The following is a 17,996-nucleotide window of genomic DNA, read 5'->3' as shown; positions in this document are numbered from 1 at the left end:
TGCCGGCTGTGTGTGAGACCGAAAACGGTGTCCCTGTGACGTCGTTGACCCCATTTAGTGTCCCAATTCCACCATTAGTTCTCCTTTTGTGTGCCTTGCAATGCGGTTCCAGAGCTTGATTATCCTCATAAAGGTTCAATACTTATGTGCTACATAAAATGTCCCCACCTAGCTTGTCAGGGTTTAAACACTGTTGGAATTTCGAGGGGTAGATATCTATTACAGGTCCTCTAACTGTGTGTCTCTGGTGCCTAAGCGCTGATCATGATGTGAAGTAATGCGAGTCATAACAGGTTATGCACTCTAAGGCCATAAAAGGGCAAGAAGTGTTCATTAGGGCCAGGGCCAAACACAGCAGACACAGGTGTAGACTCAGGTCTTCCCACAAAAAACACAAGAACAAGAGGAGGCACAGCAAACAAATGAGGTAAGTCACCGAGACTACCCTCGAACTCTTCTTCAAAACCAGTTTGAGTTGCTTGGGAATCCTCAGTCCCCTGGTTCGGCACCACCAATGGAGGGAGAGATTCTGGCTCTGCCACCTTCGGCACTAGCTCCCCAATTGTAGCAGGACTTTCTTGTGCCTAGCTCCGATCTGGCACTGTACCTCAATGCCATGATTAAGGTCCTGGCTACGATCCCGTCGTATGTGCCTAGGGGTCTCATGGAACCGCCATTGAAGACATTTCAAGGCCTACCCCAAGGACATTGGCAGCTTCCCAGTACTAGGCTTTTCGGACCCATTTGGGCCCTTCTGCCCAGGTGCATCTTCCTACCATTCAGTTAGTTCAAAGGCTGCAGACTTTCTTGAATTGCCTATGTTCACAGTTAAAACTAAATGCACCATTCTCACAGTGGCCTTCCAGTCTATATAGCTCTCTTAGGCCCTATACTACCAACCTAGACAAGGCCATTGTTTGACTTGGCCGTTAATAGGTCAATATCCAGGTGGTACAGAGTGGATTGGGGGCTGTATTTGTGTCAGAGCACCCTTCTGCCCTGTGGATAAGCAAGTAATAAAACCTGGAGGTTTATGCCAAGAAAATCTTTGCAGCGGGAAGCCTGCCACTCGCGTCCCTAAATGCTGTATGCTTATTAGGTCTCTGTGTACATGCGCGTTGGAATGTGATGACATCTCAATGGCCAATAAGAGGGCCATTCATACAACAAAGTATACTTAGTCCAGATCTTTCGTCATCTGTGATATATGACGCATTGAATTAAATCATAAGAATTTAACACAACCAAGTGTTTAACCATATTAAAGACTAACTAAACAAATCAATTGAATTGGATAAACAAAATCAATCCTGGGTAATAAAATGAATGAAAGAAATGATCGAAAAACAGGCATCCAAAAATAAAGCTATTGCATTCACTGTATGTGCAGTACAGAATAACAAGGAGAGAAAATAAATCAGACGTGTGCAGCATCTAGTTCATCAATGTTACAATAATCATGCGCGAGGCAAATGTTTGTCAACTCCACTCTCAAAAAACAATCAGAAGAACATATGAATGAGCTGCAGAATTTGTTATAATGGTAGGTATATTGCAGAAGAGTACTGGAACCACGTTGACATTTCATACTCTATAGTATTAAACATGTGAGCGCACCCTCAGGATTAATCGTGTTTGTGAAATCAGAGGTCCCGTCAGATGTCTGTTAATGAAAAGAAAACCAGGATTTAAAAGTATGTCTGTTTGTATGAGTAACTTAGAGTGAGCACTGGAAAGGCGAAGGCACACATCTCACTGCAGCTTTATGGTGCAGTGCCTAAAAACGTGTTGAAAATGTGTAAGTGATCTTAACTATGCACTAAATCAATAGCAAGATGTCTAAAAGCATACCATTCCTGATGGAGCCAGAATTTTTTTTTTAAACAGAGTATTCACATGGGAAGTGCAGGACCAAAAAGACAGTCAAGTCCCTGAAATGGCAGATAAGTACTCACTAATTAACACTTATTATTAAATATGCTCAGCAATGGCGGAGCTATAAACTGTATTTTTGAAAGGCATTAGCAGTGAAAAATAAAATGGGTGAAAAGACATTAAAAAATAGCACCACGGTCTCTGGGCTGTTTATCAGAATGGAAGGTAACCTGTACTGTACTTACCTCTAGTATGATGTGTAATTAATTCCAGCAATAGCCAGCCATGACTCAAACACACATGCTTTCCTTCCTCGGAGTTGGAATAAGTACTGCGCATCAACTTGGTGTCCAGTGTTAAAAGGCCATGTGACATGCACTTTTCATACTCCCTTTTTGCAACTCTAGAGGATAGCTGAGCATGGTGGCCATGTTAGGTTTGGACAAATAAAATAAAAAAACAATGGTAAATCATTCAAATATTTCACCAGAGTATGAGAAAAGTGGTCCTATGAGAGTGAGAAAAAACACATTTTCTGATGTAGTCCTTTGAACAAAACTGCAAAGATTAACGATGCAATATATGGAATAGATTCCCAAAATGAATGGCAGCCATCTTGAAAGTACTTCACGTGAACTTTATTGGAGGGCAAAGCCAAAAGCAGACATAATTTGAAAACACATTTTCAGATGTGGGTCTTGGATCGAGACTGGTAAAAGGTAAAAAATGTAGTATATGAAAAAATGATTGTCAAAATAAATTGTGGCCAACTTATCAAATTTGCAAGAGGTTATTGAGTTGCCCTGGCTTTGTAACACACTTGGGATATGCTGGGCACTCTAATCTCCAGGAACTCCAGGTCTGCTTCCAAGACCTCACCATGGACGGGCAGCTAGCATCTGGACAAGTAATTCAGTCAGGACTGGATTTGGCCGATTCAGGTTCCAGGTCTACAAGCATATTTGTCGCTGTTCACAAGCATACTTAGCTCAGAATGTCCAGATTTCGCATTGATGTCCAATCCTATCTGATGACCCTTCAATTTGAAGGCAGCAAGCTATTTAAGGAGAGATCCGACTCAGCCTGGGAACATTTTATGACTAATTCCACCATGGCCGTTCGCTTGGTCTGAAGCCCCAAATTAAGGACTTCTATGGGTATCTGAAGTTATGTGGTTTTGGGAAAGGGCTCAACTTCTGTCAATGCCAAGCGGAAGCTGTTAGCAGCAAGCCTGGAACCCCATTGTACACAAGTTTAGGGGCTGCGAAAACGATAAAGGACATCCAACCACCCAAACATTCACCTCCTTCTCCTCCCCCAGCCAAAGCAGGGAGAAGCTGTAGTTCTCCCTTGTGAGTTCACTCACAACTGATGGGAGGTTAGCTTTTCCACACGCCTGTAAAGCCATAACTTCAGACCAGTGAATCTTACAAATTGTGGAAAAAGGATACACTGTACCCTTTCACCAGGATTCCGTTTTTTACGTACTTGGACGATTTGTTTAGAAAGGCCATGACTTCGGAGATGGTGTGTTTACATCTGCAGTCAAATGCATCCCTGCTGCGTGGCTTGAGGTTTTCCATCCATATGCCAAATCCCACATCCCACCTGAAGCCCTCTCAGCGCATCCTGATCACAGGGGCAGTACAAGATACTACTTTGGGTCGAGCCTTTCTCCCAGAGCAGAGAACGACATCTGTCTGTTGCTTCCACAATTCCAGGAAAGGGCTTCAATTCCAGTCCTGTGCATCCTTCACCTGCTAGGTCTGGTAGCATCTTGCACTATCCTAGTCATCCATGCCCGCAGACACGTGGGCATACTAATGCTGCTTTGACAGACAGTGGTTCCAACATGGGGGGCAACCTCACAGGCTCCATATTTGTTCCCAGGGGCACTGCTGCACAGCTTGCCTGGTGAAGTGTGGAAGAGCACTTTCCAACGAGGTGAACTTTCAGCCTCCGCAGCTGGGATGACATTAGTGATGGATGCTCCACCTTGTGGTGGGGTGCTCATCTGGAAGAACTGGAGATCAGCTACCTTTGGTATCCAGAAGAGCAGAGACTTCACATAAATCTGCTCAAACTAAGGGCAATTTGCCTGGTGCTCTTGGCATTTCTCCTTTCCCTTTCCGTCACGTCCTTTCCCTTCATGGTAGGTCAGTCCACATCTTCACAGATGTACTATATCTAAAAAAAAGAATGAGTAGTGTCCCAGGTTCTCTGGCGAGAAGCCCTAAAGAGCTGGCTGTGGCCACACAGCCACAGAAAGTGGCTTGTAGCGAATCACCTAGCAGGTTCACTGAACACCAGTGCAGACGACCTGAGTCAGCATCTTCTTGCTGACCACAAGTGGCGTCTCCACCAAAGATCATGAAGATTATCTTAGATCTATGAAGCATGCCCTTCATGGATCTTTTTGCCACTCTTTCTGAGTCACAAAATCCCCCCGAATCTTTATTCTCCAGCAATCGATGAAGAAGTTATCGAGGCGGTAAAGTGGAACTCTGCAATACGCTTTTCCTCACGTAGCCATGATTCATTGGGTTCTAAGGAAAATCAGATCGATCTCTTGAAGGAGCACTTGTCTGACATTTTTAGATTGAGCGCCAAGTGCTCTGACGTGTTGTAATCTATCTGTGGGCTTTTAACCACGCCCACCGCACAGCCATCACTATCGTTCATTCGTGGGCTTGCCTTCCAAAAATCATTTATCATAATTTGTAAATGCTTAACGTTTGTCCCTCCTTGAGATGATTTTGTTACCGCCTAGGCCAACAACCATGTTACATGGATAATCGCACATTTGTCAATACGTTTGACTTTTGTCTCTTCTTTATGCTCATGGCGGCTGTGGCGCTTTGAATTGGCTCACTTATGTCAACTGTTTTACTTTTAATTTTCAATTTATGTGGCAAGAAAAGTCCAGTTAGGAATTTACAAAGCCAATAGCTCTAACTCAAGCAAACGCGAGACCGATTGCATTGCAAATGCTTGTTAGATTAGTGCTTTCACTAGCGCAGGAAAGACTGTGCTTGTGGGTACGATGAAGAGGTATCTGGCAACCTGTTCCCCCTTCCTCAGTTCCTTTTGTTATTTCACAGTGGGATTTCAGTTTGGTCTTACTGTTTTTTGATAGGGGCTGTTTGAGCTTCTTAAGTTGCTCATTACATATTTTAGCTACTAAAACTGTTTTTTCTGGTCGTTGTCAGTTCTGCTAGGCCTGTCAGTGAGTTGCAAGCACTGTCCATAAAACTCCCATTCACCACTTTTTACTCCAACAACATAATTCTCAGAACCAGAGCTGCTTTCCTCCAAAAGGTAGTAATCCCCTTCTATCTGGATCAATCAATAACATTGGCATCTTTCGCCCTTGCCACACCCTATCAAGGAGGAGGAGAGGCTGCATAGGCAGGACCCTAAGAAAACGATGAGTTTTTACACTGACTACACAAAGGACTTCCACTAGGATAACCAGCTTTATGTAGGGTATGTAGGCATGAGGAAAGGGAGAGCAGTGCATAAAAGGAAATTGTCCAGATGGATGATTTTATGTGTCAAAATTTGCTATCCATAGCCCATAAAGATCCACCGGAGGGCACTAGAGCTCACTCTGCAGGAGCTATCTCATCAATGTTTGCATTGTCCGGAGGGCTCCCTGTAGACAGCATCTGCAGAGCGGCTACTTGATCATCCCTCCATACCTTCACTAAGCACTGTTGCATGGAATTCAGAGGCAATGAGGGATGGGTATCTCACCCCCTCTGTGCTATGAGACTTCTTGGTATAACCATTAAATAAGTCCCTCCCTCCCTCCCATAGGTGGCTATGCCTTGGGCATCTATTCAAGAAGTGGGGGAATCTGCAGTTAGAAATATGAATCGGAAGGAAAAGTTGCCTGCGGTAGTGGATACATTACCTGAAGCTTCCTCACAGATGCCTCCACCTCCCCTTTGATGTATGAATACGGGCCAATTTTTCTGTTGTTGCACTGTTTATCTTACCCAGTGTCAATCTCATTGTACTGCCATGTTGGTGCAAAAAAATGAATGCGCTACTGACATTGGTATGACAGTGGGGGGTGCTATGTGGGCTTGGCGATGTCACAGGGATATCACTTCTATCATCACAAGGAGCTGGCACCCCCGCCTTTCGGGGGTGAACTATGAAGAAATCATTTCTGAACCAGTTTGACACCTGGAAATTATTCAGAAGGTCAGGAATCTGCAGGTAGATAGAGTATCCACCAGAAATATCATTACCCCCAGATAAGTAAATTTTTCTTTGTCTCCTTTACAAAGCTGCAAGAAGGATAGCCCATATCTTAAGCAGGTATAGCTAGGTGGATAGTCAAATGTATTCAGCCCTGCTATCTTAGAGTAAACCGGGCTCTCCCCTTCCCATCTAGTTGCACTCCACCCTTAAGAAGGGAGCAACATGGCATTTATGGGAAACATCCCAATATTGGATTTTTTGTAGGGCCTCCACCTGGTCAACTCCACACACTTTTACTAAGCACGCCTGAGTGGATATTTTAGCCGGTCAACAAGCCATGCTAGGGCATAAGGTATCAAAAACCTTATTTCAGATATGTGCATCATCCAGATGCTAGCCACCTCTTCAGGAAGGTACTGCTATACCACCTATGCTAAGCATGTGTATCCACAGCCACACATGCTAGGAAAATGTTACCTGCAAGTATCTTCATAGAGTGTGGTACTGTAGATTCACATGCACCCTTCCTTCTTCCTGGAAATGCGTATTTATTTCAGATATCCTCTTTTCTATTTCATGATACACATTGCACACTATCACTTTACTTACTACTACTGTCCATAAATACTCTTGTCCACTGCATGAAAACAATTTATTATGGAGTTGGTGCCCATTCACAATGTAGAACATGATGAGGAGTCACACCATGTCTTGTGACTCAGGAGACTATCAAACAAAAACAACTTTCAAACATCTGAGGCCAACACTAGGAGGCAGGAGTATGCTAAGCATATGAATCTATGGCACTACACACTGCGAACAGATTCTTACAGGGTAAGTACAATTTTCCTTTCTACATGTTCCCCTTTTAAATATCATACACCCTTTCTTGTGGTACTACAAGGTGTAACATTAATATTTGAAAGAAGGGTTATTTTCTCTGTTTATTTTGACAGGGCTGACAGCAGTTTTAAACTGCAGCAGCCAGGCTACAACGGTAGAACTGAATCCATGTTTTCCTTGTCACACTAGTAGATGACACAATAAGTACTCCATCCAACAGGCGACATTTAAATTTCCATTCCATGGATGTTTTTTCTACACCATAATCTATGGTCCTTAGGGTCCCTCTTTAGTACCCCAGGTCCTAGATACAAGGGGTACAATTTACTAGCGACTTACTTACAGTGGATGCTAAAGGTTTTGCCAATTGGAAAAACCATCTGTGCAGTTTGGGGGAAAGAGATCGGGCACTGGGGACCTGGTTAGCAGGAACCCAGTGCACTTTCAGTTGAAATTACACCAGAAACAAGGCAAAAAGTGTGTGTTGGGGGGGTGACCATGTCAAAAGAGGCACTTTCCTACATGACCCCCCTCCCAAACGAAAGAGGACGAAATTAACCCTTCCCAGGAGAGTTTTCATCTTTTAAGTGGAAGAACCTGGAAAGGCCATCTGCATTGGCATGGTCATTCCCAGGTCTGTGTTCCACTGTAAAGTCCATTCCCTGTTGGGAGATGAACCACCTTAACAGTTTGGGGTTTTCACCTTTCATTTGTATAAACCATCTAAGGGGCATGCGGTCAGTTTGAACTAGGAAGTGGGAGCCAAACAAGTATGGCCTCTGCTCCTTCAGGGACGAAACCATAGCAAAGGCTTCCCTCTCAATGGAACTACAACGCTGCTCTCTGGACAGTAACCTGCTGATAGCGACAGCAATAGGTTGGTCATGGCCATCATTATTGATTTGGGACAGGACTGCTCCTATCCCAAGTTCAGAGGCATCTGTCTGCACTATGAACTGCTTGGTGTGACCTGGAGCTTTTAGAACAGGTGCTGAGTAGATTGCATCTTTCAGGATGTGAAAGGCCTTTTTTGCAGCTCACTGTCCACTTCTCCTCTTTGGGCATCTTTTTGGAGGTCAGTTCTGTGAGAGGTGCCACAATGGTGCCATATCCTTTCACAAACCTCCTGTATTACCCAGTCAAGCCAATGAATGCCCTGGCTTGGGTCAGGGTTGTTGAAGCTACCCAGTCCAAAATTGTCTGGATGTTGGGTGTTAGTGGTTGAACTTGGCCTCTACCTACAAGGAGTACCAAGTATACAACCTTACCCTGCCCTATCTGGCACTTGCTTGCCTTGATAGTGAGGCCTGCCTTTCTTAGAGCCTCAAGAACCTTCCCAGGGTGGATCTGGTGTCCCTGCTAGGTGAAGATAAAGACAGCAATGTCATCAAGATATGCTGCTCTAAAGTCTTCTAACCTACCAAAGACTTTGTTTACCAACCTCTGGAAGGTGGCAAGGGGATTCTTCAAACCAAAGGGCATAACAGTAAACCGATATACCCATCAGGAGTGGAGAATGCTGACTTTTCCTTTGCTCCAGAGGTCAGACCTATCTGCCAGTACCCTAATAAGGTCAAATGTATTTAGCTACTTGGCTGCCCCTAACCTGTCAATCATTTCACCAGTCCTAGAAATTGGGTGAGCATCTGTTTTGATCACAACTTTGAGACTCCTATAGTCTACACAAATCTGTGTTTGTTTCTTTCCACCCTCGGAATGAGGCTTGGGCAGTAGAACAACTGGGATGGCCCAGGAGCTCTCAGAGTGCTCAATGACTCCCAATTCCAGGATATTGCTTACCTCAGCTTTTATGCTCTGTTTGCCGTGATCAGACTGTCTAAATGTTGTTCTTGACAGGCAAGCTATCCCAGTGTTCACATCATGCGTACACCAGGTAGTCTGACCAGTGGTCAAGGAGAAGAGCTCAGCATACGGATGCAAGACTTGTTTGCAGACAGTTTGCTGTTGGTCAGTGAGGGTGTCTGAAAGGACCACTCCTTCAACTGAGCCATCTTTTGGGTTGCTGGAGAGGAGATCAAGGAGAGGCTCACTCTCAGCTTCTTGTCCCTCATCAGTGACCATACGCACAGTCATCTCAGCTCTGTCATGATAGGGTTTAAGGCTGTTTACATAGATAACCATTTTGAGGATCCTGCAAGAGCCAAAGTCCACCAGGTAGGTGACATCCCCTTTTCTCTCTAGGGTAGGGTAGGGTCCACTCAATTTATCTTGGAGTGCTCTAGGAGCCACAGGCTCCAACACCCACAACTTCTGCTCTGGTTGGAACTCCACCAGTGCAGTCTTTTGGTCATACTATAGCTTCTGGGGCGCTTGGCTGGCCTCTGGATTTTTAGATGCTTTTTCCATGTACTCCTGGAATGAAGGCCAAGCACATAGTCCATAATATACTGCTTGGGTTGTTTGAGAGGTCTCTACCATCTCTCATTCACATGACAAGGTGGTCGCCTTACAGGGTGGCAAAACAGAAGTTCAAAGAGGGGAAACCCCTACCCCCTCCTGTGGCATTTCTCTGTAAGCAAAAAGCAGGCATGGCAGTAAGACATTCCATCTCCTTCTGCGTTTTTCAAAAAGTCCACCAATCATATCTTTCAATGTCTTGTTGACTCTCTCAACAAAGCCATTGGCTTGTGGATGATATGGGTGTAGGAGGCTGGCCTGGTTTGTAATGGGTACCTTTGGTACTTACACCTTATACCAGGTCCAGTTATCCCTTATTAGTGAAGTAGTGTTCTAGCAGCTTAGGCTGATAGAGGTAGCTATAGCAGAACAGCTTAGGCTGAACTAGGAGACATGCAAAGCTCACGCAATAGCACTTATAGTTACACAGTACTTATACACAAGTAAAGACAATACTCAGTGTTACCAAAAATAAAGGTATTTATTTGGGTGACACAGTACCAAAAATGTCGTAGAGACAATACTCCTTCTGGAGATAAGTATTATACACAATATATACTAGACACCAAAATTAGACAAGTAAATAGTCATAGAACAATGCAAACAATAGGAAATGCTGTAGAATGCAATGGGAGAAAATAGGTCTAGGGGCAACACAAACCATAAGAAAGTGGAATGCAAATCACAAATTCCCCCCTAGACAAGTGTAGTGAGTGCAGAATCGCTGGGAGAGTAAGAATACAGTAAAGGTAAGTAAATGACCCCACCCCAGAGCCCAGAAAAGAAGGAGTAAAGTACTGCACCTTTTCTTAGGATACACTACACCTCGTGATTTGGATTATGCAGTAACCAATCAAGTCTGCAAACAACTACTGCTTGATTCCTGGACCTGAAGACCTGCTAAAGATGGGGACCAAGTCCAGAAGTCAAAAGAAGTTCCAGGAAGGACATGATCCCCTGCCAACCCAGATGAGGGTGCGAAAGAAGAGTCCACGGTTAGTCAAGGACTGCAGGAATGCACCCCAGGATGATGCCAGTGGGTTCCTGCATAATGCAAAGGATGTCCCACGATGTGAAGATGGATGCAGACGTGATTTCGTGTTGGAAGTCGCCAACAAGCCTTGGTTACGACAAAAGTGTCTTTTGCGTCAAAATGGCACTGGCTGGACCCAGGAGGAACCTGGGGGCCTCAACTCTATGTGAGAAGGAAGAGGGGGCTCTCATCACTTTAGAGAGCCGTCAGGATGCCAGACAGCACCCACAGGAGTCCTAGGACATAGGGACAAAGAAGGTGCAAAATGCAGTTGGTGCAGCACAACAAAGGAAGGTCCCACGCCGTCAAAGAACAACTCAGTGAGTTGAGCCTTGCAGAATGGAGTGCTGGGGACCTGGGCCAGGCTGTGCACGAAGGAATTTTGCAAATAGTGCCCAGAGGCCTCAGGAGGTGAAGAAGACCCAGTACGCAGGGGTACCGTTGCTTTCAGGGAAGGCAAGGTCTCACCTCCTCCAAATTGCATCAGCAGGACCTCAGAACAGTCTATGTCGATGGGGTCCATTCTCTGTGTCCCTAGGAGCACGCTCGTCACTGTGAGAGGAGTACAAGGGTACCTGTTGTTGTCTTAGAAGGTGCCTGCTGGAGCAGGGGAGTGACTCCGTCATCCCACTGGAGATTTCTTCGGTCCTTCAGCTGCAGGATGAAGACAGGGAGTCCTCAGAGCCTGCACACTGGAAACTGTTGCAGTTGCTGGATGGAGCTGAAGTTGCAGAGGAAAAGTATCCCTTGTAGATACTTTGCTGCTGTTACAGTGGTTCCTGGAGCAGGCTGCAGTTGATCCGAGGTCAGAGGATGATGAAGTAGTTGCAGAGGATTCATGAAGGAAACTTGCAAGCAGAATCTGAAGAGAACCCACAGGAGGGACCCCAAATAGCCCTGATAGGGGGATTGGCTACCTTATCAGGTATGGACCTATCAGGAGGGGTCTCTGACTTCACCTGCTGGCACTGGCCACTCAGAGCCCTCCAGAGTGCCCCCCCACCTTGCAAAGCAAGATGGCTGAAGTCTGGGAAACACTGGATGAGCTCTGGGCACCACCCCTGGGGTGGTGATGGACAGGGGAGTTGTCACTCCCCTTTCATTTGTCCAGTTTCGCTCCAGAGCAGGGGACAAGGGGTCCCTGAACTGGTGTAGACTGGCTTATGCAAGGAGGGCACAATCTGTGCCCATCAAAGCATTTCCAGAGGCTGGGGGAGGCTACCCCTCCCTAGCCTGTAACACTTATTTGCAAAGGGAGAGGGTGTAACACCCTGCTCACAGAGGAAATGCTTTGTTCTGCCTTCCCAGGACTGGGCTGCCCAGACCCCAGGAGGGCAGAACATTGTCTGTGAGGTGGCAGCAGCTGTAGCTGCAGTGCAAGCCTCAGAGAGCTGGTTTGGCAGTACAGTGGGTCCATGGTGGAGCTCCCAGGATGCATGGAATTGGCTCCCCAATACCAGATATGGAATGGGGGGACAATTCCATGATCTTAGACATGTTACGTGGCCATATCGGAGTTACCATTGGGAAGCTACATATAGGTATTGACCTTTATGTAGTGCACGTGTGAAATGGCGTCCCCGCACTCACAAAGACCCGCGAAATGGCCCTGAACTATGTGGGGGCACCTTTGCTAGTGCAAGGGTGTCCTCACACTTAGTAACTTTGCACCTAACCTTCAGCAAGTGAAGGTTATACGTATAGAAGACTTATAAGTTACTTAAGTGCAGTGAAAATGGCTGTGAAATAACGTGTGCGTTATTTCACGCAGGCTGCAATGGCAGGCCTGTGCAAGGGTTTGTCTGAGCTCCCTATGGGTGGCAAAAGAAATGCTGCAGCCCATATGGATCTCCTGGAACCCCAATGCCCTGGGTACCTAGGTACCATTTACTAGGGACGTATAACGGGGGGTCCAGTGTGCCAATTGAAATTGGTAAATTAAGTCACTAGCCTACAGTGACACATTTAAAAGCAGAGGAAGCATAAGCACTGAGGTTCTGGTTAGCAGAGCCTCAGTGACACAGTCAAGCACTACTGACAACACATACATTAGGCCACAAACTATGAGCACTGGGGTCCTGGCTAGCAGGATCCCAGTGACACAGTAAACAACACACTGACATACACTCACAAACAGGCCAAACGTGAGGGTAACCATGCTAGAAAGAGGCTACTTTCTCACAATGGGGTAGTGAACTTATAGGCTGCACCACATTCATCCCACGTGTTTCTGGTAACCAGACATGAAGTTTGTACCTCTGCCTGACACCACCTCCTTTGGAAAGGCCACTCTGGTACCTACACCAATGAGGGCGCTTAATACTGCAGGGGCAGTAGTACTCCTCAGGGTAATTGCGTCAGGGTACTTGGTTGCATGATCCACTACAGCCAGTATGAATCTACAACGTTACAGCACTTGCTGCACCCAATTATGGTGAAAGACTTTTTGAAATATTATTCAAAATCATTCTAATGACTGCATTTATCATGATGCTTTGGGGCTATTCGATCTGAAATGTAAGACAGGGTGCTCCCTTTTGGATTGTGTGTTTAACGGCTCCTGTGAGCCTTTGAGCTGACGAGCTCTGGTGAAGCACCTGTGCGCCTACTGAGTGGTACAAAAACCTGAGAAAATGTTTAGGCGGCATTTCAAGCAACCCCGTCTGCCACACTTTGCTCTCCGCTGATGACGGCCGAAAGCCAGAAACACGTGTCCGGAGATACTGCATTCGCCGCACCGACTTATGGTGAAAAACTTTCTACAACGTTACAGCACTTGCTGCACCCATTTATGGTGAAAGACTTTTTGAAATATTATTCAAATTCATTCTAATGACTCCCTTTATCATGATGCTTTGGGGCTATTCGAGCTGAAATGTATGACAGGGTGCTTCCTTTTTGGATTGTGTATTTAACGGCTCCCGTGAGCCTTTGAGCTGACGAGCTCTGGTGAAGCACCTGTGCGCCTACTGAGTGGTACAAAAACCTGAGAAAACGATTAGGCGGCATTTCAAGCAACCCCGTCTGCCACACTTTGCTCTCCGCTGACGACGGCCGAAAGCAAGAAACACGTGTCCGGAGATACGGCATTCGCTGCACCAACTTAAGGTGAAAAACTTTCTACAACGTTACAGCACTTGCTGCACCCATTTATGGTGAAAGACTTTTTGAAATATTATTCAAATTCATTCTAATGACTGCATTTATCATGATGCTTTGGGGCTGTTCGAGCTGAATTGTAAGACAGGGTGCTCCCTTTTTGGATTGTGTATTTAACGGCTCCCGTGAGCCTTTGAGCTGACGAGCTCTGGTGAAGCACCTGTGCGCCTACTGAGTGGTACAAAAACCTACGAAAACGTTTAGACGGCATTTCAAGCAACCCCGTCTGCCACACTATGCTCTCCTCTGATGACGGCCGAAAGCCAGAAACACGTGTCCGGAGATACGGCATTCGCCGCACCAACTTATGGTGAAAAACGTTCTACAACATTACAGCACTTGCTGCACCCATTTATGGTGAAAGACTTTTTGAAATATTATTCAAATTCATTCTAATGACTGCATTTATCATGATGCTTTGGGGCTATTTGAGCTGAAATTTAAGACAGGGTGCTCCCTTTTTGGATTATGAATCTGTTCCCTGATGCAGTTGGAGGGTCAAGAGGACTGACGATGTTAATCCCTACCTGTTCAAAGGAAACCCCAACCACTGGAAGTGGAATTAAGGGGGCCTTTGGGTGGCCACCTGTCTTACCACTGGCTTGACAGGTGGCACAGAAGTTACAAAGCTCCTTATCCTCCAGGGACATTCCTGGCCAGTAGAAGTGGTTCACCAACCTACTCCCATACTCCATGTTGTTGCCTCGCCAAGATGGTCCCTTGCCCACTGTGCCACTGGATTCAAGCTAGCCTGGCTGATGAAGGGTGAAACCCTGAAACCGGTCCCAGGATGCTTTTTTCCGGTCCAGTGAGGACCTGGCTTGGCAGTTCAGGCTGGACTGTTACCATGAGGAACAGGGTCAAGACTGATTTGCATATGGCTGGGTCCAAACTGGGGTGGCATGGTGAGCAAAAGAACAATGGATTAAACCCAGATCTGTGACTGGGGGTGAGTGTTTGCATTGTTCAGCGCTCCTTCCATCATCCTTTTGTGTTGCTAAAGTTGCCCCCAGTGGGAAGGGTATGCCCAGACGTGGGTCCCTTGCTCACTGTGCCATTGGGATTCCAGCTAGCCTGGCTGATGAAGGGTGAAACCCTGAAACCGGTCCCAGGATGCTTGTTTCCGGTCCAGAGAGGACCTGGCTTGGCAGTTTGGGCTGGACTTTTCCCATGAGGAACAGGGTCAAGACTGATTTGCATATGGCTGGGTCCAAACTGGGGTGGCATGGTGAGCAAAAGAACGATGGATTAAACCCAGATCTGTGACTGGGGGTGAGTGTTTGCATTGTTCAGCACTCCGTCCATCATCCTTTTGTGTTGCCTGGCCAAGATGCCCAGCTAGGATATCACGGGCCAAAGTGAGGAGAAATGTTCTAAATCACTGAGGCACTACCACTCTCCTAGTGGCACCAGGTTTGGGGTCTCTGGCCCCAGTGTAAAGGAGTCGCTCCTCCCAGTAGGTCCTGTGGGAGCCACTGATATCTCAGTTTTCCTGATCAGCAGTTTGCTGTCTCGGGCCTGCCAGAGTGGGACAGGTCCTCTGTCCCTCGCACAGATCCTCCCTAGAGGTTTCCCCTGGTCCCAAGAGCTCTGCTGTGTAAGACCCAAGCTCCTGAGGCTCATTTCCCTCTGGGGCTGTCAGGCCTTCTCCTTGGGGAGAGGGGACCTTGTCTGGTGTCTGACTGGAAGCTGCATTCCCAGACCTTTTGGTAGGTTTGGGCCATTCTTCCTTACTCCAAATCTTCTTTTTCACCCTGGGCCTTGCTCTGTGCCCTTGGTTTTACACAAACTCATTCAGGGATACCCAGCATGGCTACATGGATTTTTCTTTCGACCTCAGCCCATGTTGAGGACTCCAGATCTTTTCCTAGCAGACATTGTACAAGTATTGCAGGAGACACCACCACCTTCTTCTGGCCACTAACCGCTCCCCATTCTAAGGATACCATCACAATGAGATGCACCTTAGCTTGATTATCAGCTTTGAGTACTGTATATGCCTCACCAGTCCGATATTGGTCAGAGGACACTAGTTGTTCAGTCACCATTGTGACATTGGCATCAGTATCTCTCAGTGCTTCAAACTTAATCCCATTAATATGTGGGTGTTGACTGTATCTCTCCAGATAACTGGGCCAGGCAGCTACATTCAACCTACCCTTTGAGAGTAAAGTTGCCTCAGTAGGCTCATTGCCATGTCCAGGGCCTAGCTGGAACCCCATCTGGAGACTTACTACATTATTTACTGCAGGAACACTAGAGGTATTCTTTTGGTTGGGACAGGTAGGGCCTCCAGTTCAGTGTCCAAGAGGTTTGCAGTCATGGCACCAAGCCTTTTTGGAATGCCAGTTTTTCCCTTTGTACCCACCCTTGGATTGTGAAGAGTCTCGGGCCCACCCTCCTGTGCAGACATTTGGGGGACCTTTTGGAGGCCCCTTACCTTTATCCTTGTTCTGGTTACCCTCTTTCCCTTGTGGGGGCTTTTTGTCCTCTTTCTTATAGTCCCCCCACCAGTGGAAGTTTTGGCCACACTTATTTTGACCCAGTGGTCTGCCTTCTTCCCCAATGTTTGAGGAGAAAGTGGACCTAGGTCTACCAGGTACTGATGCAACTTCTTTCTCTTGAACACAGTTACTCAACAGATGTACTTTCATCACTAAATTGTAAAGCTCTTCATAATCATGCACATTGTAACCTTTTAACCAGCCACCTAGAGTTTTCACTGAGAAATCCACAAAATCTACTGAGGACTGACTTGGTTTTTCGAGTCTCCCTTTATTTGATTCTATACTTCTCAGGAGTGAACCCAAATCCCTCAATCAGAGTATCCTTCATGGGGTCATAGGAACTTGCATCTGCCTAATTAAGTGTCAGGACTCTATCCCTGCACTTTTCTGAGAACAATCCCCAAGGGAGAGAACCCCATTTCTTTTTACTAACATCTCTGGACACCCAGACCTACTCAAAGGCTGTGAACCTCTTGGTGATATCATCACCACCCTTGTATTTGGGGACACTTCCTTTGAGGATTTTAGAGTCCGAGTGCCCTACTCTGTTCATAGGTATTACATTTCTGCCACCATTCATTGGTGCTAAACCCATCTCTGCTCTTTCCCTTTTTATGGCCAGTGTCCTGTCCTCCAGGGCAATTCTTCGAGCTATACTTTCTAGGAGAATCTCCTCTTCAGAGAGTTCTTCTCTGGACCTTGCGGAACCTGGTCCATCCTCACTAGAGGCAGGTGCTCTAGGCACCATGGACTGTTTGTGGGGTGCAGGCTCCACTCTTTCAAGTGGTGGAAAGTCCAGGTCCTCTTGTTCACTTGAGCTGCCCTAATCTACGGGGTCAGTGGCTCCATCTGTAGGATGGGCCTGGTCATACTCTGCCAGCAGTTCCTGGAGCTATAGAGATGTAGGGTTTGAGCTTGTTTTAAAGTTGTACCCTTTACACAGGGCTCTTAATTGCTTGAGAGAAAGCTGGAGGTAAGGAGTAAGGTTTAGCTCCTTATCCACCTTGTGGTAGTCATTTTTGTTCTAAAGTTGGGGCCTTTTTGAGCTAGAGATATAAAAAAATCCTAAGTTTTTACAGTCCTAACTAAAGTAAGTTTTTAAGATGTGTCTATTGTTGAACTACAGGGACACAACCAGGGCTCTAACAGTTACTTTTGAGAATTTTGAAAATATACCGAATTCAAAAATGCAATTTAACTAAAGGCATTTTTTGGATTTACTTGTGTAGTCACTTACTGACTAAGTGGTATTAGCAAATGCAAGTCGCAGACCCCTCCACTGGGGTGACGGATGCAGGGGTGTCCTTAGGCATTGGGTTTCCCTGTCTGGAAGCACTCACAGTCAGGGGGTCCTGTGTTTTGAGGCTGCAGGCGTTGTTGGGGAGTCCAGCAGAGTTGAAGAGGAGTCAGGGAATGTTATTGGTACCAGTGACCCACCTCAGATTGGGTTGTGGGCAACAGGTGCAGTGGTTGCTGGAGATGTAGGGTTTTCTCTCACCCAAAGGCTGCGGGAGAGAGGGGGCTGCATGCAGAGCTACAGGCAACTTAGGGGAGTCCAAGAGAGGTGGGACCTTACCTGCACTGTTGGTTTGCTCCACCTCGGGTCGTGGACGTCCGGTGCAGTGGTCACTTCGGATGTCGGGTCTTTGTTGTTCCGGAGGCTGCAGAGTCCTTTCTTGAGTCTTTGTTGCAGAGCAGATCCGCTGCTCACAGGAGTCTTAATCTTTCTGGAAGGCAGGCAGTCCTCCTGGGTTTCTTGGCGGCTCAGAAGCGGGATGAGTCGTCTCTTTGGGCAGAGTCCGTCGAGGTCAGCAGGTAGGCCGGTGGGGCTGGTACCAAGTCAGCTGCTTCTTTTTTCCTCTTTTGCAGGTGTGACTCCTCTGTGTCCTTTTCTTCGTAGGTCATTAGGATCAGAATTCTAGGGTTCAGGGGTGCCACCGAAATACTCA

This window comes from Pleurodeles waltl, chromosome 4_2 (assembly GCF_031143425.1).
Source record: "Pleurodeles waltl isolate 20211129_DDA chromosome 4_2, aPleWal1.hap1.20221129, whole genome shotgun sequence".
In the NCBI taxonomy this organism is placed as follows: Eukaryota; Metazoa; Chordata; class Amphibia; order Caudata; family Salamandridae; genus Pleurodeles; species Pleurodeles waltl.
Note: the sequence above shows the minus strand (reverse complement) of the source record.